Source organism: Entelurus aequoreus, linkage group LG02, assembly GCF_033978785.1.
Source record: "Entelurus aequoreus isolate RoL-2023_Sb linkage group LG02, RoL_Eaeq_v1.1, whole genome shotgun sequence".
Lineage (NCBI taxonomy): Eukaryota > Metazoa > Chordata > Actinopteri > Syngnathiformes > Syngnathidae > Entelurus > Entelurus aequoreus.
Window position 1 is genome coordinate 75,980,121 of NC_084732.1, and position 27,803 is coordinate 76,007,923.

At 38.6% G+C, this 27,803-nt stretch overlaps 1 protein-coding gene and 1 long non-coding RNA gene across 3 annotated transcripts in view; one reads left to right on the forward strand and one right to left on the reverse strand.

The window, feature by feature from the left end:
* Window positions 1-27,803, forward strand: part of LOC133639360 (tetraspanin-4-like) — a 467,820-nt gene that overhangs the window by 31,717 nt on the left and 408,300 nt on the right. The window contains exon 1 of one of the 2 annotated variants that reach the window (XM_062032637.1): window positions 15,472-15,490. The exons of the other annotated variant lie outside the window; for it this stretch is intronic. The gene's annotated coding sequence lies outside the window, so the exon portion shown is untranslated. Of the gene's footprint in view, window positions 1-15,471; window positions 15,491-27,803 lie in introns of those variants that run through there. 2 annotated transcript variants of the gene reach the window in all.
* LOC133639380 (uncharacterized) lies at window positions 4,751-27,691 on the reverse strand. The gene is made up of 3 exons (XR_009823783.1): window positions 27,492-27,691; window positions 8,508-8,651; window positions 4,751-6,818 (listed from the first exon to the last, which is right to left on the reverse strand). It is a non-coding gene; the product is annotated as an uncharacterized LOC133639380 (long non-coding RNA).

Below are 27,803 nucleotides of genomic sequence, written 5' to 3' on the forward strand. Positions count from 1 at the left end.
ACATGTTTCAAAAAAGCTGGCACAAGTGGCAAAAAAGACTGAGAAAGTTAAGGAATGCTCATCAAACACTTATTTGGAACATCCCACAGGTGAACACGCTAATTGGGAACAGGTGGGTGCCATGATTGGGTATAAAAGCAGCTTCCATTCACAAACAAGGAGGTGGCGAGGGTCACCACTTTGTGAACAAATGCGTGAGCAAATTGTCGAACAGTTTAAGAACATTTCTCAGAAAGCTATTGCAAGGAATTTTAGGGATTTCACCATCTACGGTCCGTAATATCATCAAAAGGTTCAGAGAATCTGGAGAAATCACTGCACATAAGCGATGATGTTACGGACCTTCGATCCCTCAGGTGGTGCTACATCAAAAAGTGACATCAGTGTGTAAAGGATATCACCACATGGGCTCAGGATCACTTCAGAAACCCACTGTCAGCAACTAAAGTTGGTCGCTACATCTGTAAGTGCATGTTAAAACTCTACTATGCAAAGCCAAAGCCATTTATCAACAACACCCAGAAACGCCGCTGGCTTCTGTTAGGTTCAAACACTGATGACATCTATTAAACAAGACAAAAGACAAGGAATCAAACAGAGACAGAATTAAATTTGGACTCAATATTGAGGAGAGACATGGCCACTGTACTTTCTGTACAGTCCTGCACCACGCTCTGACGAAGAAGGTTTTCGTCCTCTCTTTTATTTAGATGTTCAATGTTTACGCAACAACACCTGTCTCAACAGGAATGGGTAGTATGTAAACAGTCCTTGTTTTCGGTCACATTAGAAGACAAAAGAAGAAGATCCCTCGGGCTTGGGCTTGTCGTGGATTCAGCTTTGGCAGGTTTTGGAGGACAATGGATGACCCCTCCCGTCTGATTCCATCGTACACAGCGGAATCTTCCGAGCGTTTGGCTTGGTGCCACAAAGACAGCTTCTTGTATGTTGAATGGAAACTCACAATGGAAAGTTTTTTGATAATTTAAATACAATTTTTCTGAAATTTCCCTCCTGTTTATCAAATAACTTCTCCATAATCTTTATCATGTCATTATATGACATTTTTACAATGTAAATACAATCCCAAATACTTTTCCCATTATATGACCTTTTTACCATGTGCTAAGTGTACTCAGCTTGGTCTTTCCACTATCTTTACTGCTTTTTAAGTTATTTACAATCTCTCCCCCCTTGGAGAGTGCTCATGTTTCCTTTTCATTGATTTTTCAAAATTTTGGTAGCTGATAAGGTCTTTCAAATATTATTTCAAATGGTCTGAGTCTTGTTGTACTCGTAATGTTCATGTACTGTACATTTTTACTAAATCTATACATTGTTCATGGACGTTTTGTTTTTTCCATACATTTCTTTAATCTGTTTTTATTTTATTCCCGTTTGTCCTTTTCACTAATCCTGCGCTTTGTGGATGATAAGCACAGTGATTTTTTTTTATATCAATGTGGAATAATGATTCTATATTCTTGATCAATTGATTCACAAAATAAGGTCCATTGTCACTGTATAGATTTAGTTATACCATATCTTGGTATTATCTCTTTGCATAATGCTTTTGCTACTGTTAGTGCATCTGCTTTTCCTTTAGGAAATATTTCTTCCCTTTTTGAAAATGCATCTACTATGACCAGACAATAATGTTCTCCTTCACTCTTATTTAGTTTAATTAAAATCTATGCCTAGATGTCGTATACAAATTTTTTTTTTTTATACGAATTAACCTATAGGAAATATAGTACTTCTGTATGACAATATTCATATCCCTCCTGTTGAGCCATGAGTTCAACCGTGGCTCAATATTGCTGCTCACTTATACCGATTTTTCTTTGTAAAATTGGTTTATTGTCTGGACATACATAGATGTCTTCTTTGTTCATCATCATCCTCATCATTTATTTTTATTCCTTTCATGAAAATGCATATATACAAGCCATATACAATTGACACTTTCATTGTTTTTTTTTTTTTTATACATTTCCATGATCAGAAAGGAATAGATGGAAGAATACTATTCTTATATTTATCTGACTCTTTTTTAACACAAATTATTTTAGATGACTTTATCATTGTTACCTCTACCAACACCCTAACTCCAAAATACTTTTAATTTTCATTTAAGCATTTTCAAAATGACACGTCCAATCACAATCAAAAATCAGTTTGATATAATGCCAGTTGTCTCTTTTTGTAACTCTTTTTAAATTCAAAAATATTCTTGCAGCTTTTTAAATCTTTGTCTAGAGAATTCTATGCTTTCACAGCAGCAACAGACAGGCACATTTGCTTCAAATGTGTTTGAGTTTGAGTTTGAGTTTATTTCGAACGTTGGCACTCTTATTTAGTTTAAAATCATACGGCCTTCTGTGGTTCTCATCTTCAGATGTGAACACAAGGAACTTTTGTAAGTCCTTCGGAAGAACTTTATTTCTAGCTTTGAACATCACTTATAGAGTATGCAATTCTACCATGTCTTTTAGTTTTAATAATCCTGACCTAATGAAGAGTGCATTTGTGTGGTCTCTATATCCTACTGTAAAAATTATACGAATTGCTCTTTTCTGCGAAAGAAATAAAGGCATTATGTTGCTGTGATATGTATTTCCCCATATTTCTGCACAATAATTGAAATAAGATAGAATAATTGAGCAATATTACGTTCTCATTGTATTATTTAACCTCGTTCAAAATAAATAAGCTTTTAGATACCTTATTTTTCACATGCAATATATGAGCTTTCCATGTCAACTTTTCATCTAAAATGACCCCAAGAAATCTGATTTCAGACAACTTCTCAATTTTCACATAGTTTATGGATAAACTAACTTCTATCTTTCTTTTATTACTGAATACTATGAATTTAGTCTTTTCCAAGTTTAAAGATAATTTATTTACATCAAACCATAATTTTAGTTTAACCATTTTCTCTTCAATATTATGGGCTAAGATTTTCAAGTCATCTCACTAAGAAACATTGACTGCATAACCCTATTTTCCTTTTTCCAGACACCCCCTGATTTATCATTAGCTCTTGGTATTTCGTTTGCTAAGCTAGGTCCTACATTTACAAAGAATTGATTTAATTCATTGACAATTTCATCTTTGTTTTCAATTAACATATTATCTTTAAATATCTAGGTAATTCTGTTCGCCTTGTCCTATTCCCTATTGCTTTATTCAAAATATTCTATGTAGCCTTTATGTTATTTTTTATTTTTATACAACCTTCTTCTGTAATATTCCCTTTTTGCTTGTCTCAATATATTGGTCAACTTGTTTTTGTAGTTCTTATAACGTTTTTCAGCATTCTCTGTTCTCGATTTGATAAACTCCTTATAAAGTCTATTTTTCTTTTTACATGCATTTTTCAAACTGTTTATCATCCAATATGCATTATTTTGCCTTTGTTTAGATGTGCATGGAACCTCAGGACAATGCTTGTTTTTGCTGTTTTGTCAGCAAACGCTTTTCCTATTGATACTGTGTCTGTTCCTTTGGTGTGTGCTGCACATTTGCATATTGCTATTTTAGCTGGTAGCTGTACTGCTTCTATTCTTTCTTTTTCTCTCTCTTTTTTATACGAATTAAACTTTATCATTCCTATATTTTGGCTATATTTATATATATTGTGACCTTTTGATCTTTCATTACTTTACATGCTTCTATTAATGCTTCTAGTTCTGCCGCTTGCATTCAGCAATTTGATGGTCATTTGATAGCTTTCAAAATTTTCGTTACTGTAACAATCGCACATTCTGTTCTATTTTTATTTCACAGAATGCTGCTTTAGCTTCTGAATTCCACTCTACAGATGATTACATTTGTTCATTAATTTACTTAAAGGAGTTACTATTTCATCATAATTTGGTATCCAACTTCTACAATGATTGGTTAATCCTAAAAATTACCTAATTTGCTTCTTTGTTTGTGGTTTTTGTACTTGTCGTACTTAGTTTTTCTATTTTCCACAATAGTGCATCCATCTCTGTTTAGAGAACGTCCTAGATCCTTTACTTCTCTTTTGCATAATTGGACTTTTATTTTGCTTATTTTGTGTCTTTCACTATGTAGATTATGTAATAACGCTAATGTTATTTTTCTCCTAATTCAAATGTTATACATCTTACTTTATGTATTTTTTAAGTAACGTTTTAAACTCACTTAACTGTCTATACACCACTTAATCTATACTTTTACACTCTGAATTTACATTCTTCCCATTGTTTATATTTCTTATTTGCAATTATTATTCACCAATATTCAAAGCAAACAGTTGTCTATCGCTAGCTGATAGTTTTCCTGATTGCCATACCTCCTTATTTATTCTATGTTATGTCATCATTTTATCTTAGCTCAACACTCAGATATATGGTATACTACAAATGTCTGAAACATAATCCAACCTAAGAATGTTATACTACACTTCAAAGTTAAACCTACTTTTTACTTTAAACTCACATGTAATACATTCATTTTCACACCTCCCCCAATTCACCACACACACACACACACACACACACACACACACACACACACACACACACACACACACACACACACACACACACACACACACACACACACACACACACACACACACACACACACACACACACACACACACACACACACACACACACACACACACACACACACACACACAACACACAAGGTGGTGTGTGGGTGCGTGAGTGCACTCTTAAGGGCAAAGGTCAGCAACACTTGAAGAGATTTATTTTCTTTTTTCTCTCTTCTTTCCTAATAAATTCATTTTATCATACTATATATCTCAACTCTTATTATAGTTATTAATCTGGGTTTTTATTTATTCCATTATTTAATTATACACATATATATTTGTATATATAAAAGCGCTCTTTAAATATCCAAACATACATGCATATCTTCAGTCTACCTTTTCTTCATCTCTTATTTCAATACCCCCCATTATCTCTGTCGTAAGCATTAGTTTATTCCATTTAGCATTAATTCTTATTATTGATTTTTTTTTTTCCCATTTCTTCATGTATTTTTACTTTACTCTCACTTTAGCACTTTGAGTTTTCTGTTATTTTATTTTTCTCTCTCTCTCTGTCTCTCTCCACACTCAATCTCAATTTTACCATCTATTTTTCTATTTTTCATTCCTCCTTCATAATCTGATACTATTGCTAAACCTAGCACAGTCATTTTATTCTCTACATGCTCCCCTCACCTCCCAGCGGGTGATCATGGGTCAAATGCAGAGAATAATTTCGCCACACCTAGTGTGTGTGTGTTAATCATTGGCACTTTAACTTCTTTAACTTTACATGCTACGGTGTCACACTAAATTTTTATTTCTTTACCCTTTATTTATTATTATTATCTCTGATTTACTTGCTGTTTGTTTACTTAAGTCCTCATAATTTAGTATGTCCTTCTGTACTTCTTCCTCATTTGACTTATCTTCACTACCTCCTCTTACAATTTGCCTATTTCTTCTCCTAACTGAGCCTATAACTTTAGCTCTATGAAACATAAACTTTTTCTCTCTTAGCCCTTTCTTTTTCCTCTTCTCTTTCTTTTCTTTCACTTTCTCCCTTTTCTTCCCTTTTTTCCTGTCTTTCTCCATCTTCTCTATTTTGAGCCATTCTCATCCAGCTCCTCGTGTGATGCCACCCCATTCTGGCTAGCTTTTTTCTGTTACTTCCGCATTCTTCTATTATTGATTTTCGCAAATTTAATACATCACCTACTTTGAGACAACCGGTAAATTTATGTTTTGAAATCCAGTCATCGATAAATTTCAGTAAATCTGGGTTTGTTATTTCTACTGCTTTCCAGTCTTTACATTTTAACTCATCTTTTGGACTAACCTTTGGTTTACTTGTCCCTTTTCCCATTTTATAAATTTGGAGTAATCTGTCGTCCCCTACAGAGCCGAACTTATAAGGATTACTTTTCTCTTTGTTGTAAGATAGTGGTTTAAATTATTACAGTGGTACACGTCGCTTCTACTGGAGTTGGTTCCCCAGTGGAGGTGTCTTGCCTACAAGCTTCCACAATAACCCACCTACTTCTCACAACTTTAATATGGAGTGATACCCTAATGGCGATTACTCCCAAATACACTCTGACGTTGATGCATACTTTTCAGTGTTATGGTATTCGGAAAATGTTCAATGTTTCATACATGTAGCGCTCCGACACCCTCCAGGTTATTGTTTTTTACGGACAAAAATTCATTTTCTTTTTTTTTCTGAATAGACCATTTTAGGTCTGTGTTGGACGCCGTCGTCCTCAGGATATTAGTTCACGGATATTTCAATATTTATTGTGGGACTCCGACACCCTCCAGTATGTTTGTTTATGGTTCACGGATATTCTGGGACTCCGACACCCTTCAGTATTTTGGCCTCTTCAGTTTTTATTTTAATTCAGTTTTTATTTTAAATTTTAATACTCACGGACTTCGGACTCCGACACCCCTCTAATTATTTGGCCTATTTACCTGTTAGAGCCTAGGATTTACAGGGTTTGTAATAGTTCACGGATATTTCAAATTGTATTGTGGGACTCCGACACCCTAGACGTTCCTTTCTCTGTCAATTGAAACGTACTCACTGCTCTCTGCGTTCCTTCCTCTTGTCCTCGGATTTCCGTCAGCTTTTCAAATTCCAGCCAAAATGAAGAAAACAGCTTCCTCAATCAGGAGTTGGTGGCCTTTCCTCTGGTTTCACTCACTCCAGCTGGAATCGTCAAAACGTATTGCATCCGGCTCGAAGGACCAATTAGATGTTAGGTTCAAACACTGATGACATCTATTAAACAAGACAAAAGACAAGGAATCAAACAGAGACAGAATAAAATTTGGACTCAATATTGAGGAGAGACATGGCCACTGTACTTTCTGTACAGTCCTGCACCACGCTCTGACGAAGAAGGTTTTCGTCCTCTCTTTTATTTAGATGTTCAATGTTTACGCAACAACACCTGTCTCAACAGGAATGGGTAGTATGTAAACAGTCCTTGTTTTCGGTCACATTAGAAGACGAAAGAAGAAGATCCCTCGGGCTTGGGCTTGTCGTGGATTCAGCTTTGGCAGGTTTTGGAGGACAATGGATGACCCCTCCCGTCTGATTCCATCGTACACAGCGGAATCTTCCGAGCGTTTGGCTTGGTGCCACAAAGACAGCTTCTTGTATGTTCAATGGAAACTCACAATGGAAAGTTTTTTGATAATTTAAATACAATTTTTCTGACAGCTTTGCTGGGCCCGAGGTCATCTAAGATGGACTGATGCAAAGTGTAAAAGTGTTCTGTGGTGTGACGAGTCCACATTTCAAATTGTTTTTGGAAACTGTGAACGTTGTGTCCTCCGGACTAAAGAGGAAAAGAACCATCTGGATTGCTATAGGCGCAAAGTTCAAAAGCCATCTATGATGGTATGGTAGTGTATTAGTGCCCAAGGAATAGGTAACTTACACATCTGTGAAGGCACCTTCAATGCTGAAAAGTACATACAGGTTTTGGAGCAACATATGTTGCCATACATGCAACTTTATCATGGACGCCCCTGCTTATTTCAGCAAGACAATGCCAAGCCACGTGTTACAACATTGTGGCTTCGTAGTAAAAGAGTGCGGGTACTAGACTGGCCTGCCTGTAGTCCAGACCTGTCTCCCATTGAAAATGTGTGGCGCAATATGAAGCCTAAAATACCCCCCGGACTGTTAAACAACTTAAGCTGTACATCAAGCAAGAATGGGAAAGAATTCCACCTGAAAAGCTTAAAAAATTAGTCTCCTCAGTTCCCAAACATTTAGAGTGTTGTTAAAAAGAAAGGCCATCTAACACAGTGGTAAAAATGCCCCTGTGCCAACAAAAAAAAATAAGTTTCACAGTTTGAACATTAAATATATTGTCTTTGTAGTCTATTCAATTCAATATAAGTTGAAAAGGATTTGCAAATCATTGTATTCTGTTTTTATTTACAAATTACACAATGTGCCAAATTCACGGGTTTTGCGTTTTGTATATATGCAATGTAGGAATAGGCACATTGATGATAACATAATATTAAGAGTACTTAGTCATTTAACTTATTTTCTGGGTGCATTGATTTCAAAGAGCACAGAGCAACAAACTACCTCCGTCAACACAAAAACCGAGTTTTTTTTTTGTGGTTCCTACCAATATTAGCAGACTTAGTGAGCGCCTTGGAGCCCTACTATGTAGCAATATTGCTAAATTTTTCAATTAAGTACATGAAACAGTGACTTACAAGTCACTTAAGAGCAGGCTTAAGACCCACCTTTTTGATTTGGCTTTTACCGGATATTAATTATTTTATTGAAGTCATTTGTATTTTACTTTGATCCGATTAGTTATGCAAGATTTTATTTAGCTCTATTTATTTATTTATTTACTGTACATTAATTTGATTTTTTGTATTAATCTTCATATGTCTTACTTGTATTTTATTCTTTATCTCTACTCACGGTACTTACTATTTTACAAGTTTTATTTTTGATTTTTTTCCAACGTTCCTCAGATGAGCCAACTGCCTCAGGGGTTATCGGCCGTGCTTGTGGGGGCGCTCTGTGTCAGCGTCCTGGTGGCCATGGCTGGTGACTTCCTGGTGCAGATGGCTCCTGTAAATAAATAAATAAATAAATGGGTTGTATTTGTATAGCGCTTTTCTACCTTCAAGGTATTCAAAGCGCTTTGACACTATTTCCACATTCACTCATTCACACACTGATGGCGGGAGCTGCCATTCAAGGCCCTAACCACGACCCATCAGGAGCAAGAGTGAAGTGACCTTGCTCAAGGACACAACAAACGTGACGAGGTTGGTAGAAGGTGGGGATCGAACCAGGAATCCTCAGGTTGCTGGCATGGCTACTCTCCCAACCACGATACGCCGTCCTGTGATAGTGTTTACTCACATGTGTCCTCTGTACTCAGCCATGCAATCATTTGTCCATATAGTTGCATATGGTCCGTGCGTACGTATGTGATATTGGGGGATACGGGTCACCGGGGTATGTTTTTAACTCCGTAAAGCTCTTTGCGTTGCATTTTTTATGTATGAAAAACGCTTTATAATAAAGTTTGATTGATTGACAAGTAGAGATGTTAACGATAAGCCGATGCGACCGGATATCCGATTTGAGAAGTGGCTGGTTCGGCGATTCTAGCTACAGTCCCCTCAATCAATAAGATTCAGTTGCGAATTTGAAGGGGAATGGAATGTAAACACCGGTTATCGCACCAAACTATAGATCAGCTGACGTTTTGTGTCTTCATAAGAACACGAGAGCCAGGCTTGTCCATGCAAAGAGTCACAGGCTTGTTACGTTGTTTACATAACTGGACAAAAATAGACATAGATACCTGGTCCGGGTGTCACGCAAGACTGTCAATCAGTAGACAGTTTATCTTTAAAAACCAAGGCGAGAGTCACCAAATAATTACCTGCAAGGTACGTAACGTCAACACTGCAGACCGTCTCCGTGCTGTGTCCTCCGTCAATATTGGAATATCCAAAGTGATGGCGGCTCAGACAGATTCCCAGTTTGTCTTTCTTTATTTCACAACGTTCTCGTACAATGGGCAGTGTTGCCAACTCGGCAACTTGTCGCTGAATCTGGCGACTTTCCAATCCTCTTGGTTACTTTGGACGGCGTGGTGCGGTTGGGAGAGTGGCCGTGCCAGCAACCTGAGGGTTCCTGGTTTGATCCCCACCTTCTACCAACCTCGTCACGTCCGTTGTGTCCTTGAGCAAGACACCACACCCTTGCTCCTGATGGGTCGTGGATAGGACCTTGCATGGCAGCTCCCGCCATCAGTGTGTGAATGTATGTGTGAATGGGTGAATGTGGAAATAGTGTCAAAGCGCTTTGAGTACCTTGAAGGTAGAAAAGCGCTATACAAGTATAACCCATTTACTTTTTTTGGTCAACAGCTACTAGCGACAAATCTAGCGACTTCTTCCGGTGTTATTGGAGACTTGTTTGTGTCTTAAAGACTTTTTTTGAGTCTTGGCGACTGAGGTGAAAGCCACATCCAGCCCGCCAAAGCTTTTAATTTGGCCCGCCGAACAACACCCAAATAGGCTTGATGAAACTAATCAAAACGTGGTTGCTGATCAATGCAATACTGCCGCCACCCAGCAGGGGGAAACAGCGAATCATACGTGAAGCAGCAGTGGGTGAGTAGAAGAAGATGGCACTATAGACCCTGAAAAAAAAAAAATACATCTGAAAATCTGACTTAACAGTGACTGGACAACAAAGTATGAATGTACGGAAACTGCTGACTTTGTGATGTATTTTGTATTTGTAGTTGTGTTGTTTTTGGCTGTTCAAATCTGGCGATCAAAACTGGTTAAATAAATGTAGTGCTAAATTTGACCAGCGGAGGGTGATAAAGCTACACTTTAGGTTTAATTGTGTTAAACCGCATGTGCGCAATGTTTTCTGTGTGTATTAACACTGAACCTTCTATTTTATTTAAGTAACATACACAATGGACATCATTTGTTTAAAATACACAATGGACGTTACACTTTGTAATGTTTATATTTTCAGTCTTACAAACCTAAATAAAGGAAGACGTATAAAGAAATAAAACTGAGGAAGACAAATCATTCAAAAAGAAGGATCATCAACAAAACTTAGCTATCTGCACACACTGGAAATGAGTAGCGTGGGCAGAATAATGAATTAATTGACAGTGCAGTGTGAAAGCTGATGCGTTTACTTTGTAAATAAGTAAACGCAGTCTCAAAAGAATATAACCTGCGGAGGCACTTTTCTAAGGAAACATTCAAATTTTGATGTCCGGCACAGTTTTGTCCTACTAATTTCAGTGATCCTTCAACTCATCGTAGTTTGTTTACATGTACAGCTTTCTCCGACGTTGCCACAGAAAGACGTGTTTTATGCCACTCCTTCTTTGTCTCATTTTGTCCACCAAATGTTTTATACTGTGCGTGAATGCACAAAGGTGAGCTTTGTTGATATTATTGACTGGTTGTAGTGTTAATCAGGCATATTTGGTCGGTGCATGACAGCAAGGTAATCGATGCTAACATGCTATTTAGGCTAGCCGTGTGTACATATTGCATCATTATGCCTCGTTTGTATGTATAGTTGAGCTCATTTAATTTCCTTTACTTATGTCCTCTGTGTTTTTAATTTATTTTTGCATGTCTCATGACACATTGTCTGTATGTAATATTGGCTGCATTTCTGATAGTTGTTTGTGTGCCATGTTGTTCCAGACCACAGCAAACATTACCTAGCTTGCAAAGATTGTAATAAATCCATTAGAAGAAGACAGCCTGCCGTTTCCTTTAACTTGGACACACACATCTATACCTTTGGCCATTCTAAGACAGTCATTTACAGGAGTTATCTCACCCTCTGAGAAGTTTTACTAATGTTTTCCAATGTTGTAAAAATGTGTAGAATAAATATTACATTTAAATATTTCTGTCAATTAAGATTTGCGTCAGCCTTTGATAGTAGGCTAATATAGACACCTACATCATGCGTTGTCTTCATTATAACACTGACGAAAGGCTTTTATTTTTTTGCGGCTCCAGACAGAATTTAGTTTTGTATTTTTGGTCCAATATGGCTCTTTCAACATTTTGGGTTGCCGACTTCTGCCTTAGACCTTGGGCTCTTGAAACTGTGGCCCTATTAATTATGTAGTTGAATAGCCCTGCGGTATACCATAGAACCATAGTTACTACTGTAAATTTTACAGAGTAAGTTCCAAAGTAGTTGCATCAACATTTGAACATTTCACTACTTGACATACATGTCCTTTTTATTGGTTCCTAATTGCTATACTTGAATTCCCTGAAGTTGATAAGGCTTTGATACCAAACTAAGGTAAAACAATTTTTTGCTCAGCTCTTTGGACATATTTAAAAGATCTTCTGATTTAGTTAAGTTGCTGTGATTGTTATTTCTATACAGTTGTGTCCAAATGGACAGTATAAACCTTAAGAATTGTAATTGCAATATTGGTTAGCACAGAGTCACAGTCAGGAGGTTCTGGGTTCAAATACATCACGGACTCTGTTTGCATGATCTCTCTGTGCCTGCGTGGGTTTTCTCCTGGTACTCTGGCTTCCTCCCACATTACAAAAACATGCATGTTAGTTTTGTTGGAGGCTTTAAATTTCCCATAGGTGTGAATAAGAGATTCTGCCAGTAAGATAACCTTAGGCAAAAATATCACTTGAATGTATTAAAATTACGGCTCTTATATGTATTATTTTGAATTGTCTAGAACAGGGGTGTCCAAACTTTTTCCACTGAGGACCGTACACGGAAAAATTTAAGCATGCGGGGGCCATTTTGATATTTTTCATTTTCAAACCTTAACAAAATATATGGATTTTTTTTTTTAACATTTAGGGCTCCCGGGGACTATAAAGGGTCTTAGTCATTAAAATGTAAAAAATAAGTCAAATTATTATTATTTTTTTATTTAACGCTTACAGTAAATCTCTATAATCAACTTGGATGAAGTGCTGGCTGTCCACTAGCCTGTACATCGGTTGGGGACATCTCTGCGCTGCTGACCCATCTCCGCTCGGGACGGTTTCCCGCTGGCCCCACTATGGACTGGACTCTCGCTGATGTGTTGGATCCACTGTGGACTGGACTTTCACAATTTCACAATATTATGTCAGACCCACTCGACATCCATTGCTTTCGGTCCCCGCTAGAGGGGGGGGGGGGGGGGGGGGGGTTACCCACATATGCGGTCCTCTCCAAGGTTTCTCATAGTCATTCACCGACGTCCCACTGGGGTGAGTTTTTCCTTGCCCGTATGTGGGCTCTGTACCGAGGATGTCGTTGTGGCTTGTGCAGCCCTTTGAGACACTTGTGATTTAGGGCTATATAAATAAACATTGATTGATTGATTGATTGAACTTCAGGTTGATAAAAAGTAAAGAAAAAAAAAAAAAGCCTTTTCTGTCAAAGACAACTTTGTTTTTTATAGTAAAACTGAAATAAGCAGTATTTAGTAATTAGAGCCCTAAACGATCAATAATGCAGGACACCATTGATTTTAATTCTTTAATATTTTTAAATAATCACAGTGAAATGTTAAATAAAATCCTAATAAATATATTTGGGATCCAAAAGGTCCCCCACTCAAAGTGATACATTTTTATTAGTTTTTTAAAAAACTTTTAACACTTAAAATACGAGATCAACTTCAGATATATCTGTCGATTTTACGTTTGAACTATTATTTTGTTTGTATTATGCTCTTTTGTCAAATAAAACTTTGATGTTTTTTTATGGCAACCACACAATATATGCAATATTTTTTCCACATGAAACATTTTAAAGTGATATTTTTTTAAGTAATAATTCATTATAACATAGATTTTTAGTCTTTTTTTTTTTTTTTAGCAATGGCAAAAAAAAAGAAAAATAAACAAAGACAAAAGAAAAAAAACAGCCTGCATGGCAGCTTTGTGTCAACATTGCAACTTTTTCTTGTTAGATTTCACCTCATTCCACTTTTTTTAAATGTATTTTTTAATTTTTGCAATATTATCAATTTTGCAATTTTTGCAGAATGTGTGGCTAATTCTCATCAATTTTATAGTCCTTAATTTGCGTGTCATCTTGAAGAATCTTCCCAGCATATATCAGCTTCTGTCCAGACACGGGAACAGGAAGCCAGTGAAGGGATTTTAGAACCGGTGGGATGTGGTCGTATTTCCGCACTCTCATCAGGATCCTAGCAGCACTATTTTGTACAAACCCCGTTTCCATATGAGTTGGGAAATTGTGTTAGATGTAAATATAAACGGAATACAATGATTTGCAAATCCTTTTCAACCCATATTTAATTGAATGCACTACAAAGACAAGATATTTGATGTTCAAACTCATAAACTTCATTTTTTTTTTGCAAATAATAATTAACTTAGAATTTCATGGCTGCAACACGTGCCAAAGTAGTTGGGAAAGGGCATGTTCACCACTGTGTTACATGGCCTCTCCTTTTAACAACACTCAGTAAACATTTGGGAACTGAGGAGACACATTTTTGAAGCTTCTCAGGTGGAATTCTTTCCCATTCTTGCTTGATGTACAGCTTAAGTTGTTCAACAGTCCGGGGGTCTCCGTTTTGGTATTTTAGGCTTCATAATGCACCACACATTTTCAATGGGAGACAGGTCTGGACTACAGGCAGGCCAGTCTAGTACCCGCACTCTTTTACTATGAAGCCACGTTGATGTAACACTTGGCTTGACATTGTCTTGCTGAAATAAGCAGGGGTGTCCATGGTAACGTTGCTTGGATGGCAACATATGTTGCTCCAAAACCTGTATGTACCTTTCAGCATTAATGGCGCCTTCACAGATGTGTAAGTTACCCATGTCTTGGGCACTAATACACCCCCATACCATCACACATGCTGGCTTTTCAACTTTGCGCCTATAACAATCCGGATGGTTATTTTCCTCTTTGGTCCGGAGGACACGACGTCCACAGTTTCCAAAAACAATTTGAAATGTGGACTCGTCACACCACAGAAGACTTTTCCACTTTGTATCAGTCCATCTTAGATGAGCTCAGGCCCAGCGAAGCCAACGGCGTTTCTGGGTGTTGTTGATAAACGGTTTTCGCCTTGCATAGGAGAGTTTTAACTTGCAGATGTAGCGACCAACTGTAGTTACTGACAGTGGGTTTCTGAAGTGTTCCTGAGCCCATGTGGTGATATCCTTTACACACTGATGTCGCTTGTTGATGCAGTACAGCCTGAGGGATCGAAGGTCACGGGCTTAGCTGCTTACCTGCTTACCTGCAGTGATTTCTCCAGATTCTCTGAACCCTTTGATGATATTACGGACCGGAGATGGTGAAATCCTTAAATTCCTTGCAATAGCTGGTTGAGAAAGGTTTTTCTTAAACTGTTCAACAATTTGCTCACACATTTGTTGACAAAGTGGTGACCCTCGCCCCATCCTTGTTTGTGAATGACTGAGCATTTCATGGTATCTACTTTTATACCCAATCATGGCACCCACCTGTTCCCAATTTGCCTGTTCACCTGTGGGATGTTCCAAATAAGTCTTTGATGAGCATTCCTCAACTTTATCAGTATTTATTGCCACCTTTCCCAACTTCTTTGTCACGTGTTGCTGGCATCAAATTCTAAAGTTAATGATTATTTGCAAAAAAAAAAAGTTTATCAGTTTGAACATCAAATATGTTGTCTTTGTAGCATATTCAACTGAATATGGGTTGAAAATGATTTGCAAATCATTGTATTCCGTTTATATTTACATCTAACACAATTTCCCAACTCATATGGAAACGGGGTTTGTATGTACTGCAGCCTCTGGATGTTCTTGCTGGGGATCCCGACAAGAAGTGAGTTGCAGTAGTCGAGCCTGGATGAGACAAAGGCGTGGACGAGCCTCTTGGCATCAGAGAGAGTGAGTGACGGGCGGAGTTTTGAAATGTTCCTAAGTTGGTAGAAGGAGGTCTTGCACAGTTGTTTTATGTGAGCCTCAAAGGTCAGGTGAGGGTCCATACTAACACCCAGGTTAGTGACTGAGGTTGAGAGGTGAAGGTTGTGGAGAAGGTGATGCTGGTGATGGTGGATGACTGGGTCTGGTGTGGGGTGCCGACTAGAATGGCTTCTCTTTTGGAACTGTTCAGTTGCAGAAAGTTGTGTTTCATCCACACCTTTATCTTCTCCAGGCAGTTGGTAAGGGAATGACGGCAGGGCTGCAGAGGGAGTTGGGGTTGTTTTCAGGTACCAAAACGTTACTGAATTCTTTAAAGTGCAGTTCTCAATGCAGTCTACTGTTACTAAACTTGAAACTGACATTTTGATATTTTCCTTGCAAAAAACTCTAATACTCGAGTGATATTTTGATAGTTTCCTTGAAAAAAACAACAACAAAGCAAATAAATGCAATCACTATGGACAATGCAAGGTGCACAGTGCTTCTACAATCCTGCTTTGTCATGAGGAAGTAAGAAAGACACAGGATTGTTCATTGTTCTGTATGCGTTCTATGGACAAAGACACACATGTAATTAAGCCGACTAAAGGATTTCCTGCCTGGAATCAGTCTGTAGTGTTCTAAAAGGGGGATCTATTTAAAGGCTAGAATATACAAATGAGTTTTAAGATGGGACTTAAAGGCCTACTGAAATGAATTTTTTTTATTTAAACGGGAATAGCAGATCCATTCTATGTGTCATACTTGATCATTTCGAGATATTGCCATATTTTTGCTGAAAGGATTTAGTAGAGAAAATCGACGATAAAGTTCGCAACTTTTGCTCGCTGATAAAAAAAAGCCTTGCCTGTACCGGAAGTAGCGTGATGTCAGAGGAGGTAGTATTCCTCACAATTTTCCTTTGTTTACAATTGAGCGAGAGAGATTCGGACTGAGAAAGTGACAATTACCCCATTAATTTGAGCGAGGATGAAAGATTCGTAGATGAGGAACGTTACAGTGAAGGACTTGAGAGGCAGTGATGGACGTATCTTTTTTCGCTCTGACCGTAACTTAGGTACAAGCTGGCTCATTGGATTCCACACTCTCTCCTTTTTCTATTGTGGATCACAGATTTGTATTTTAAACCACCTCAGATACTATATCCTCTTGAAAATGAGAGTCGAGAACGCGAAATGGACATTCACAGTGACTGAACATGTAAATACATGGTTAATATTTTTCAGCTTGGCGAAGCTAAAAAAATAGAAGCTAACCTAGCTACGTAGCCAACGTGATAGCATCAGTCTCAAATGCAGTTAGAAACTAAATAAAAAAAAACCCTGACTGGAAGGATAGACAGAAGATCAACAATACTATTAAACCATGAACATGTAAATACACGGTTAATATTTTTCAGCTTGGCGAAGCTAAAAAAATAGAAGCTAACTTAGATGCGGCGGCGGGCGTTGTACGCTTTTGACGACACCCCGGCCGCCATCAGAGTCGGCAAGAAACATATATTTCCCCAAAGTTACGTACGTGACATGCACATATCGACACGCACGTACGGGCAAGCGATCAAATGTTTGGAAGCCAAAGCTATACTCACCGTAGTGCGTCTGCTATCCTGCTCAAAACACAACACAACCTCCTGGTGTTGGTGTTGCTGTAGTCCGCCGCTCCACTGATCGCACCTACAACTTTCTTATTTGCAGTCTCCATTGTCCATTAAACAAATTGCAAAAGATTCACCAACACAGATGTCCAGAATACTGTGGAATTTTGTCGAAGAAAACAGAGGTATTTGAATTGGGTCCAAACACTTCCCTTGACCTCGTGACGTCACGCGCATACGTCATCATACCGCGACGTTTTCAAGCGGAAGTTTCCTGGGAAGTTTAAAATTGCACTTTTTAAGTTAACCCGGCCGTATTGGCATGTGTTGCAATGTTAAGATTTCATCAATAATATATAAACTATCAGACTGCGTGGTCGGTAGTAGTGGGTTTCAGTAGGCCTTTAAATGCTTCTACTGAGGTAGCATCTCTAACTGTTACCGGGAGGGCATTCCAGAGTACTGGAGCCCGAATAGAAAACGCTCTATAGCCCGCAGACTTTTTTTGGGCTCTGGGAATCACTAATAAGCCGGAGTTCTTAGAACACAGATTTCTTGCCGGGACATATGGTACAATACAATCAGCAAGATAGGATGGAGCTAGACCGTTTAGTATTTTATACATAAGTAGTATAACCTAAAAAGTCTAGAAGCCGCATTTTGTACTAACTGTAATCTTTTAAAGCTAGACATAGGGAAATAATACGTTACAGTAATCGAGACGAGACGTAACGAACGCATGAATAATGATCTCAGCGTCGGTGGTGGACAAAATGGAACACATTTTAGCGATATTTTGGAGATGAAAGAAGGCTGTTTTAGTAACACTCTTAATGTGTGACTCAAACGAGAGAGTTAGGTCGAAGATAATACCCAGATTCTTTACCAAGTTGCTTTGTGTAATTGTTTGGTTGTCAAACGTTAAGGTGGTTTTATTAAATAGGTGCTGGTGTCTAGCAGGACCGATAATCAGCATTTTCGTTTTTTTAGCGTTGAGTTGCAAAAAGTTAGTGGACATCCATTGTTTGACTACAATCTTGTGTGTTGGTCTGCTTTAGGGGCATGTAGAGTTGGGTGTCATCAGCATAACAGTGAAAGCTAACACCGTATTTGCGTATGATGTCACCTAGCGGCAGCATGTAGATACTGAAGAGAGCAGAGCCAAGAACCGAACCCTGTGAAACTCCGCACGTTACCTTAACATACTCCGAGGTCACATTGTTATGGGAGACGCACTGCATCCTGTCAGTAAGATAGGAGTTAAACCAAGACAAGGCTAAGTCTGACATACCAATACATGTTTTGATACGTTCTAATAAAATGTTATGATCAAGAAGCAGCAACATGGATGATGCATTAGGGGATGGAGATGAGTGGTGGTAGAATTGATGCAAGTGGCACGTTCTGTAGGACAGTGTTTTTCAACCACTGTGCCACGGCACACTAGTGTGCCATGAGATACAGTCTGGTGTGCCTTGGGAGATTATGTAATTTCCCCTATTTGGAGTAAAAATATTTTTTGCAAACAAGTAATTTTAGTCTGCAAATAATTTGCCGTTGTTGAGTGTCAGTGCTGTCTAGAGCTCGGCAGAGTAACCGTGTAATACTCTTCCATATCAGTAGGTGGCAGCCGGTAGCTAATTGCTTTGTAGATGTCGAAAACACGTCGTGTGAGACGACGATGGTTTGTCATGATCACAATATGCAGACGACAGCGGGAGGCAGCGCGCAGGTGAAACGATATCTAATGCTTAAACCAAAAATAAACAAAAGGTGAGCGCCCCTAAGAAAAGGGGAAGGCTATTCAGAACGAAACTAAAACTGAACTGGCTACAAAATAAACAAACACAGAATGCTGGACGACGGCAAAGACTTACAGCGTGTGGAGCAGACGGCGTCCACAACAGTGGCGTGCGGTGAGGTTAATGTCTGGTGAGGCACGACTGCAGCATCACAGTCAAATTTAAAAACATATGAACCTGCAGTGCAGGTGTACCTAATGTTGTGTCCCTGCGGTCGTTCGCGGCTCCTGCAGCGCGAGCATTGTTGTTTTTGCACTTTTTGGCTTCTTGTTAAGTGACCTTTTTTGGGTGGATTCGGTCTTGCACGTGGAGGGTTTGGGTGTGGGCTTTGGTTGGTGTGGCCGCGGTGCTCCCGTCGGGCAGTGCATTCTGCGGCGGAGGTGCTTGGCACCAGGAGGCGGGGTTATGATACGAGCCTCACACAGTGTGTCTCCGCAGCAGATTTATGATCGCTCAGCACTAAAAATACGTTACACACATACAGTTGTTGACAAAATACACTGTACATTATATACCTCAGCTAACAGCTAACAAGTGCCTCAACTGGCTGCTGATCACCGCACCGTCTCTTTTTAGTATTTGAACGGCAAATGTGAAAATAAAAATAAAAATAATCTAAAACTGGTGAAGTTAAATGGAAAATAACTTTAGTATAATCACTGGATACATATAACAATTTAATTAATTTTTTTTCTTTTTCTTTTTTTTTTTCTTTCCATGATGGCAGGTGAGGCCCCGCCTCCCCTGCCTCTAGTGACTGCACGCCACTGGTCCACAAAGTACATCCGAACATGACATGACAATCAACAATGTCCCCACAAAGAAGGATAGCAACAACTTAAATAGTCTTGATTGCTAAAACAAAGCAGATGCCGGGAATAGCGTTTAAGGAAGACATGAAACTACTATAGGAAAATGCCAACAAAACAGGAAAAGACACCAAAATAGGAGCGCAAGACAAGAACTAAAACACTACACACAGGAAAACAGCAAAAAACTCAATAAGTCATGGCGTGATGTGACAGGTCGTGAAAGTACACCTACTTTGAGACAAGAGCTATATTGATGCATGCTTGGTTATGGTTTAAAGTCATATCCAACAATTGCGACAACGACTTTTTTACTGTCAACTGAGTTTCATTTTTCAATGATTTCTGCTAGTAGTGTGCCTCCGGATTTTTTCAATGAAAAAAATGCGCTTCGGCTCAAAAAAGGTTGAAAAACACTGCTGTAGGAGGTACAGTATCTGGTAATCCACATCATTGTTACACGTTCAGAGCCATACGTAAACAGATGTTCCATAAACATAATACACTGGAGTGCATTATGCAATGTTTCGCATTATTCTTTGTTTCCTTGAAGATAAAACAGTTGTGTACATGAGCCTACGTATGTAGAGACACGGATACGATGCAAAACACACTTCACTGATAATAAGATTTAGAATCGCTCAATGGCGATCATCCAGTTAGCGGGTGTGTGAGAACACCAATGTCTTTCAGGGGAGAGAGAGTTAAAAGCATCGGCAAATGAAATAAATCATTTGGCAGTGCTGTGATTCGAGTCATTTTGTGTTCTCCCAGGAGATGTATCACTTATCTCTCGTGCTCTATGACCACTCTCCTGAATAGATTACTCGCAGCGGGATTCCAGTGGTGTCTCTGCATTGTTCTGATGGGATGACTCCTAAAATCATCATGAAAGGAAAAACACTCCCACTTACGACTCCAATTTACAAGTCTGTGATGAAACTTCAGTTGCAATTAAATCATGGTGCACATATAAAAATATATATATGGCTGTTTTTGTCTTTGACAAAAAGGCAGCCAACGCCAGATAATTTCATGTTTTATAAGCGAAAGTGGGTAAAAATAAGCCAAAAATTGTTGTTAACTAACAGTATCTTTACTTTAGCACGGGGGTCAGCAACCCACGGCTCTAGAGCCGCCCTAGTGGCTCCCTGGACCTCTTTCAGATATGTATGAGAATGGAAAAAGATGAAGAAAAAAAAAAATAGATTCAATATATTTTCTGTTGGAGAACAAACATGACACAAACCTTCGTAATTGTTAGAAATCCCACTGTTTATGTTATACATGCTTCACTGATGAGAGTATTTGGCAAGCACCGTTTTGTCCTAATTTCAGCGACCCTTCAACTCATCGTAGTTTGTTTACATGTAAAACTTTCTCAGATGATGCCACAGAAAGACGTGTTTTATGCCACTCCTTCGTCTCATTTTGTCCACCAAACGTTTTATGCTGTGCGTGAATTTACAAAAGGTGAGTTTTGTTGATTTTATTGATTTGCTGGAGGCATATTTTGTCAATCCATGACTGCAAGCTAATCGATGCTAACATGCTATTTAGGCTATCTGTATGTACATATTGCATCATTATGCCTCGTTTGTAGGTATATTTGAGCTCATTTAATTTCCTTTACTTATGTCCTCTACGTATTTAATTTATATTTGCATGTCTCATTAAACATTATCTGTATGTAATATTGGCTGCATTTCTCATAGTTGTGTGCCATGTTGTTCCAGACCACAGCAAACATTACCCAGCTTGCAAAGATTGTAATAAATCCATTAGAAGAAGACAGCCTGTCGTTTCCTTAAACTTGGACACACACATCTATACCTTAGGCCAGTGGTCCCCAACCTTTTTGTAGCTGGGGACCGGTCAACGCTTGAAAATTTGTCCCACGGACCGGGGGAGGGGGGATAGTAAAAAAAAAAAAAAATTTTTTTTTTTGTCATAAAGAAATACAATCATGTGTGCTTACGGACTGTATCCCTGCAGACTGTATTGATTTATATTGATATATAATGTATATATTGTGTTTTTTATCTTGATTTAATAAAAAAAAAAAAAAAAAAAAAATATGTATATATTTATTTCTTGTGCGGCCACGGCCCGGTACCAATTGGTCTACGGACCGGTACCGGGCCGCGGCACGGTGGTTGGGGACCACTGCCTTAGGCCATTCTGAGACAGTAATTTCCAGGAGTTATCTCATCCTGTGAGAAGCCTCCATTTTACTAATGATTTCCAAATGTTGCAAAAATGTGTAGAACAAAAATTAAAATACAACATTTATGTCAACAAAGATTTGCGTCAGCCTTTGATAGCTAATATAGACACTTACATCATGTGTTGCCTTCAATATAACTTGTTATATAAGGCTTTTAATTTTTTGCGGCTCCAGACAGATATTTTATTTTTATTTTTGGTCCAATATGGCTCTTTTAACATTTTGGGTTGCCGACCCCTGCTTTAGCATACTATGACTTAAATAAAAAGTAGTCAACTGTATAAGTATTCAATTAAAAAACTACTCAACTACTGAGTAGCTGGTGAGCAACTTTTGATTGATTTAGTTACTATGTTTTCATGGTAGTTACACTACAACTGTAGTTGGTGTGGGCCTGTACGTGTGTGTGTGTGTTAGAGAGAGTGACAGAACGACAACCCAGCAGACACAAGACTGAAACAAAGTTGACTATATATCGTATTTTCTGGACCATAGAGCGCATCGGATCATAAGGCGCACTGCCGAAGAATGGTCTATTTTCGATATTTTTTCATCTATAAGGCGCACCGGATTATAGGGCGCATTAAAGAAGTCATATTGTTATTATTTTTTTGTAATGGTGGTTCTTTGGTCAACATGTTGCATAGATTATGTTTTACAGATCATCTTCAAGTCGCTTTCTGACAGTCGCTTCAGGATGCGCCGTTTTGTGGCCGGTCTTATTTACGTGGCTCACCTTCGACAGCGTAGTTTCTCCGTCATCTTTGTTGTAGCGGTGTAGCGTGCAAGGACGGGAGTGGAAGAAGTGTCAAAAGATAGAGCTAACTGTTTTAATGACATTCAGACTTTACTTCAATCAGTAACGGAGCAGCATCTCCTCATCCGCCGGAAATGTGTCCCTGAAAAACCGTCCGACCGGATCTCTCTAATAACTAAAGTTCCTTGGGTGAATAATGTAAACTCACTACACCGGTATGTTTTAGCACTTTCATGGCGAGTTTACTGACAGATATAAGTAAGAACTAGGGATGTCCGATAATGGCTTTTTTTGCCGATATCCGATATTCCGATATTGTCCAACTCTTAATTACCGATACCGATATCAACCGATACCGATATGTACAGTCGTGGAATTAACACATTATTATGCCTAATTTGGACAACCAGGTATGGTGAAGATAAGGTCCTTTTAAAAAATATATATAAAATAAGATAAATTAAAAACATTTTCTTGAATAAAAAAGAAAGTAAAACAATATAAAAACAGTTACATAGAAACTAGTAATTAATGAAAATGAGTAAAATTAACTGTTAAAGGTTAATACTATTAGTGGACCAGCAGCATGCACAATCATGCGTGCTTACGGACTGTATCCCTTGCAGACTGTATTGATATATATTGATATATAATGTAGGAACCAGAATATTAATAACAGAAATAAACAACCCTTTTTGTGTGAATGAGTGTGAATGAGTGTAAATGGGGCAGGGAGGTTTTTTGGGTTGGTGCACTAATTGTAAGTGTATCTAGTGTTTTTTATGTTGATTTAAAGGCCTACTGAAATGAATTTTTAAAATTTAAACGGGGATAGCAGATCCATTCTATGTGTCATACTTGATCATTTTGCGATATTGCCATATTTTTGCTGAAAGGATTTAGTAGAGAACATCGACGATAAAGTTGCAACTTTTGGTCGCTGATAAAATAAAGCCTTGCCTGTACCGGAAGTAGCGTGACGTCAAAGGTTGAAAGGCTCCTCACATTTCCCCATTGTTTTCAATGGAGCGAGAGCGATTCGGACCGAGAAAGCGACGATTACCCCATTAATTTGAGCGAGGATGAAAGATTTGTGGATGAGGAACGTTAGAGTGAAGGACTAGAGTGCAGTGCAGGACGTATCTTTTCTCGCTCTGACCGTAACTTAGGTACAAGCTGGCTCATTGGATTTCACACTCTCTCCTTTTTCTATTGTGGATCATGGATTTGTATTTTAAACCACCTCGGATACTATATCCTCTTGAAAATGAGAGTCGAGAACGCGAAATGGACATTCACAGTGACTTTTATGTCCACTACAATACATCGGCGAAGCTATTTAGCTACAGAGCTAACGTAATAGCATCGGGCTTAACTGCAGATAGAAACAAAAGAAATAAACTCCTGACTGGAAGGATAGACAGAAAATCAACAATACTATTAAACCATGGACTTGTAAATACACGGTTAATGCTTTCCAGCTTGGCGAAGCTTAACAATGCTGTTGCTAACGACGCCATTGAAGCTAACTTAGCCACCAGACCTCACAGAGCTATGCTAAAAACATTAGCTATCCACCTACGCCAGCCAGCCCTCATCTGCGTTCCAGCGATCGACGGAGCGACGAAGGACTTCACCCGATCACAGATGTGGTCGGCGGCCCGAAGACGGAGGAAGTCAAGGTGAGGGCGGCGGCTAGCGCGTCTGTTATCCATCTCAAAGTCCTCCTGGTTGTGTTGCTGTAGTCCGCCGCTAATACACCGATCGCACCTACAGCTTTCTTCTTTGCAGTCTCCATTGTTCATTAAACAAATTGCAAAAGATTCACCAACACAGATGTCCAGAATACTGTGGAATTTTGAGATGAAAACAGAGCTTTTTGTATTGGATTCAATGTGTCCGCATACTTCCGTTTCAACGATTGATGTCACGCACATACGTCATCATACATAAACGTTTTCAACCGGAAGTTTAGCGGGAAATTTAAAATTGCACTTCATAAGTTAACCCGGCCGTATTGGCATGTGTTGCAATGTTAAGATTTCATCATTGATATATAAACTATCAGACTGCGTGGTCGGTAGTAGTGGGTTTCAGTAGGCCTTTAATTAAAAAACAAAACAAAAAAAACCCAACAAAAAAACGATACCGATAATTTCCGATATTACATTTTAAAGCATTTATCAGCTGATAAATCTTTTCTTAATTTTTATTTTAATACATTTTTTAGGTGATTTACGTTTTTAGGCCATCTCCATGCTTACTCGCTGTGTGTATATGTCATATGTCAGCAACCTAAATGAGGTTTTGTAACCTGTTTTGAAAATGTTGTATTATAATAACTTAGGAGTGTGCAAAGCTGTTGGTATTTGTATATGTTGAGGGGGGGAAAGTATTTGTACTCGAGTGGAATTCAAAATAGGCATTAGGATTCAGTTTTTATATGTCACACTTATGATTGAAATTGTAGTGTAAGTATTGTTTAATCATCCATTATAATAATTATGGATATGCAATATTGGTTGATGTTTTGTTGCAACCACATTGAGGAGCAAGTGAAAAGTTGTATTCTCCACTGCTGAGTAGGGCATCAGGTCAAGGCAAATAATTTCTCCCACTGTTTATTTGGATAAGTCTGTTTTGCATTGAATGCGAACAAACTCTACCTCCTGAAAGTTATAAACTGCCTCCAGAACCCAGTTATGGAACAAAAATCTATTCAACAAAAATAGTGATGCAGTTAAGTCTTTTTACGCTCAGCCAAGCCTTCTTTCTTGCTTTGTGGAACAGCCTGTGTTAGTCACCTTTTTCTCTCCCCCCGCACCTCTGACTCCTGAATGTCACTCACACACACATCTGGGCACATCTTGCACTGCGGTCTCATGAGGAAACGCAGCTTTTTTATTAGTTTTTTTGGTTTTCGAATACAATAATGTTTTATAGCATTTGTCGGAAATTAGCATTCGTAAAAAAACACGTTATTTGTGCCTTTCTGAATGCTGTATTTTGCTGTATTCCCACCTATATCGTAACTATCAACAAATTCAATGCCTGGTCTTTATATTTGGGGTCCGTGCCCTGACGGCACACCACCGTAACCCTAACCCTAAATAATTAAAGATACAATTATTTTTTTATTTAATTTCCCTAAATATCTAAACGTATTCCTATTCTCTTCATGTCATATTATGCTCCTTCCAGTGCTGTTGTTTGTAGTTCTAGTTTGTATCCAATCAGAATTCAGCTAGCTTATGTTGCCATGCTGTGCCAAATCTGCCGGAGGCCTTCAGAGTCAACAATGCAGGCGTCTGTGCACTGTAAGCGAACGGGCACATACAGTTGATAGACAGTTGCGATAGCCAATCAGATCACGAGTTGTTGTCAGTAAGGCCTTCTAGCTGGCCCCACGTTAAACGTGACATTTACGCGGTGTCCTGTGATTAGAAACTCACCGGGACCGTTAGGGGATGAATTTGAGAACACAAAGAGTTGAGAGACAGTTGCGATAGCCAATCAGATCACAAGTTGTTGACAGTAGCCTATCTAAGTAGCCTGATGTTAACGAGACTGTGATTGGATACTCACTTGTCATTGCAAAGTGAGTATCCATTCACAAGTTTCAATTTAGCAGGAAGCAGGAAGTGTTGCGCCGTAGCCAGACCGCGATAGCAGAGAAGGAGAACACAATGTTGATTAGGTGGCAGATATATTGTAGCGTCCCGGAAGAGTTGGAGCTGCAGGAAATTCTGGGAATTTGTTCTGTTGTGCTTATGTTGTGTTGCAATGCAAATATTCTCCCGAAATGTGTTAGTCATTGCTGTTTAGTGTGGTTTCACTATATGGCACAGGTTTATGACAATGTTGGCGTTGTTCATACGGCCACCCTGAGTGTGACATGTATGGCTGTTGACTAAGTATGCACTTCATTCGTGTGTTCTAAATGATCATGATCATTTCAAATGTGAATGATCGGACATCTTCAACTAAACACCATTATTAACCCATCAAACGCAGCGATATATTTGCAAGGCCATATTCAAGGAGGATATTTAAAGAGGAACTACATCTTGTGAGACGATGTCATATTCTGGCGCAGCCTATGACGAGGGGTACCACTGGCTTTAGCAGTTCGGGCATAGTTGACGACGAAGGGTACCACTGGCTTATACGACGTCGAATAGTGAGTTCAAATATTTAATTTTTTCACTTTTAATGTTTTTTGCCATTTTAATTTTGACAGTACCTGTCAAGTTGTGTTATCAACTCTTAAGTTGTGTGGTTATCAACTGTCAAGTTGTGTTTAATTTCCCCAGTTCTTTGCCCCAACTTGAAAAGGACCTTGGTCCTTGGAATGCAAGAACAACTCAAATCTTCTCCTTTTTTCCCTTCCAGTTTATTGTAGGGTTAATTAGAGGGTGATTAGGTTGATAACCCTAAACAAAGAAAACCATTGCAATATTTTGAGTTTAAACTAATAAACAGGTCATCACAACATTGCTTTAAGTTTAACTAAGTTCATTATTCACATACATGTACCAGTAAATATACGGCTTAAGTAACTAAGTAAAAAGTAAATAAGCAACTTAACTGAGTGTCAAAACATAAGCATAAGCCAAACATAAAGCATCCACTTTGCCTTTGTTAATACTTCAAATTGATAGAGACACTCAAAGTTCAGATAAACACAAAGAACATAGCTTGTAGCTCAAACCAAACATTTCAAACAGAGCATCAACCAAATTAAGAGCTATATCATCCAAGTTCATTTCCTACCAGTTGCGCGTGACCAGGAACTGAGGAGTCTCTTTGGTTTTTTTTTTTTCTAGTTGCTTGCTTTGTTCTAAGCTTTTGTTTTGCTTTTACGAACAGGCTTTTCCTTCTTTGTTCTCCAAGCCCACATGCTGGTCTGTAGGCAGAATGGCCGTCCCTGCCACCTGACAGGAAGTTTGGTGAATTGTGATGCGGCTGTTGTGTTTCTCTGCCCCCTGTAGGTCTGGAGGGGGACAAATGGATGTTTTGAATGATACTGAATGACTTCTGTGTTCTGTTAGTTGACGTGACATTACCACATAAGATATGTTGTAA